The following is a 3,007-nucleotide window of genomic DNA, read 5'->3' as shown; positions in this document are numbered from 1 at the left end:
GGGGCTCCCTGGCCGTGTTCTGTGTGGATGCTGCTGGGTGTTCTCCTCGTGCTGTTATGTCCTGTAGTCGTTGAGTGATATGTGGGACTGTGTCTCCTGGGTTTGGGATCGCTGGCTTGCGTTCTGCTCGGGTTGTGTGACTTTCTGCTTGTGCGGCTTGAGTCTGTTTTTCTGCTATGTGAAGCCGATTCTTGCTTTGGTATCTGCTCATTAGTAAGGACTGGGACGGGGAGGGCTGACGAGGAGGTAATGACCGGTTACTCACCGGTAATATTCATTACTCCGAGTCGTAGCCCTCCCCGTCCCAGTCCTGGTTCCCATCCCTCCCTCCCTGTTCGGCTTCTTGTGCTTGGTAGTACAGGATGTGGATGGGCGGGTCACATGGTTATATGCCTTCGGGTGTGGGTGTGGCCTGGAGGGAAGGGATGGGTTTTTAGTTGCTTGGGAGTTTCTGGTGGGAGGAGCTATGCTCATTAGTAAGGACTGGGACGGGGAGGGCTACGACTCGGAGTAATGAATATTACCGGTGAGTAACCGGTCATACTGCGCTCCTATTCAACAGCAGTGAGCTTGGCTTTAAGGCGCTGCGATGGCCGAGTGGTTAAGGCGTTGGACTCGAAATCCAATGGGGTTTCCCCGCGCAGGTTCGAATCCTGCTCGCAGCGGTTCGGCTTTTGCATGAACATGGCTCAGTGCACCGTCACTTCCTGAAGCGCAATCTTCATGGCGTCACAGAGTTAAAGGGAAATTAATTATTCGATTAAGATTAGAACAGTCAGATCACCAGGGTCTTACTTTAGAAAGTGGGCAGGTCTTACTAGAGAGTGGGTGGGCTCAGGGGGCTGCTGTGCGTCACTCACAGATGCAAACACCTGCAATTCGTATGAAGCCGCCTGTTTGCGCAGTTATAAACCCTCCCACGGGCTCTTTCCTCTGAGCCGCTATGAAGGAAGATGAGGGTTAAAGTGAGGTTGGGGTGATTGTCCATCAGCATCCATGCCCTGCTGAAATTTCCGGTGACGTATGTCAGGTGTGTTAGTGGACTGCATATTATTGTATTTAATTATTGGCTGGAAGTATGTCTATAGTGGCAACAATGGCTCTGCTGGTGTATTCTCCGGGGGCAACCCTAATGTTTATCTCAGCCGAAACTCATAGGTAGAAGTAAGATTGCCTCGTAGCCCTGGTTGCCATACTTGTTTAGGTTTCACAAGACAGACCATTTGTTATCTTCTAGTGGACTTGGCTGCCGCTCTTTGCTTACCATTGGTCAGTTTTAGTGTCACTGTCCTATGCTTGCTTCTTGTTCGTCAGTTTTCATAGGCTTCCTTCCTCCTCCTGTGTTTGTGAACTTCTTGCTGTGTTCTTCCTCTGCTAATGTTTTCAAGGCACTACTTTTTTTCTTTTTCTTTACCGTCTTTGAGAAAGTTGGTTCCTTTGTCAGCGGTCTCTCTAGTGTATTTCCGCCCCCTCTGTTTTCCTCCCCAACCCCTCCAACTTGTTAGTTTGCTTACCGCGGCACCTCCAGCCAATCCACTGTATGGCCTGTCAGCTCCCCCCAGCTGCTCCCACCCGCTGGCTTGCCCCTCTCCTCCCCCCTCTCTGTTGTCTGCTCGCTTGTGCCAGCCTCTCCCACCCACTCTCCAGTGTGCTTGCCCCCACCTGTCACTCCCACCCTCTGATGTCCAGGTGCTTGCCCCCACCCCTCCCTTCCACCCACTGCTATCCGTGTGCTTGCCCGACCCCCTCTCTTCCACCCTCTGCTGTCCGTGTGTTTGTCCGACCCCCTCTCTTCCACCCTCTGCTGTCCGTGTGTTTGTCCGACCCCCTCTCTTCCACCCTCTGATGTCTGTGTGCTTGCCCCCACCACTCCCTCCTGCCCTCTGATGTCAATGTGCTTGCCCCCACCCCTCCCTCTGATATCCTTGTACTTGCCCCCACCCCCCCCTCCCTCCCACCCTCTGATATCCTTGTACTTGCCACCACCCCTCCCTCCCACCCTCTGATATCCTTGTACTTGCCCCCACCCCTTCCTTCCACCCTCTGATGTCCGTGTGCTTGCCCCCACCCCTCCTTACCACCCTCTGATATCCTTTTACTTGCCCCCACCCCTCCGTCCCACCCTCTGATATCCTTGTACTTGCCCCCACCCCTTCCTCCCACCCTCTGATGTCCGTGTGCTTGCCCCCACCCCTCCCTTCCACCCTCTGATATGCTTGTACTTGCCCCCACCCCTCCCTTCCACCCTCTGATATCCTTGTACTTGCCCCCACCCCTCCCTTCCACCCTCTGATATCCGTGTGCTTGCCCCTAGGCTAAGGTGACCAGACGTCCCTAATTTCCCCCAACAGTTCCGGTTTTCAGAGGACGGTTCTGGTATCCCCACGCTTTTATTCATGGTAAACAAATGTCCAGTTTTTTGGGAAAGGTCAGGTCAACCTGAGAATCAGAAGTGAAAGGTGTGTTCTCCTTTCACATGCGCCTCTAAAGTCTTAAATGATTGAAGTCATTTATTGGACTCTGCCCGGCAGCACAGAAGGTGTCCACTCACAACTCCCAGCAGCAGAGCGACAGAGTAGGGGGAGGGCAGGGGGGAGCAGGGTGGAGATTGTGCCCTATATAATGTTATTTAAACCTATCCTTGTAAATGTGTGTGTGTGTATATATATATATATGTATATATATATATATCGCTATCGCCAGTAGGTAATCTCGGTAGGATCGAGAGACAAGAGGAGGAGAAAAACGAAGAGGGAATTTAATAAAAGGGGGCAAGGCAGACCCCTCTTGACCCCCTAGGAATGATGTTGGGGTTATTAAAGGGTCCCGTGGGGCAAATAAAAAAAAAATGATTTTTGCGGTAGAAGCGCTTCTTGGTTCGCGAACCGGGTCGCAAACTGGTAGCGAAATGTGAATTCGCCATTTTGTGTTTCGATTTAATTAAATTACTAGATGGAGGAAAAGCAATTTGAGTATTGGGTATAAGGGGGTATGGGAGACGTATCCT

At 51.9% G+C, this 3,007-nt stretch overlaps 1 non-coding gene across 1 annotated transcript; it reads left to right on the top strand.

Annotated features, from left to right (window-relative positions):
- Positions 1–583: 583 nt before the first annotated feature.
- TRNAS-CGA (transfer RNA serine (anticodon CGA)) lies at positions 584–665 on the top strand. Its single transcript has one exon. It is a non-coding gene; the product is annotated as a tRNA-Ser (tRNA).
- The last annotated feature ends 2,342 nt before the right edge of the window (positions 666–3,007 follow it).

The sequence above is a fragment of the Lissotriton vulgaris genome, chromosome 8 (genome assembly GCF_964263255.1).
Source record: "Lissotriton vulgaris chromosome 8, aLisVul1.2, whole genome shotgun sequence".
Lineage (NCBI taxonomy): Eukaryota > Metazoa > Chordata > Amphibia > Caudata > Salamandridae > Lissotriton > Lissotriton vulgaris.
Note: the sequence above shows the minus strand (reverse complement) of the source record. Positions and strands in the feature narration are given on the sequence as shown.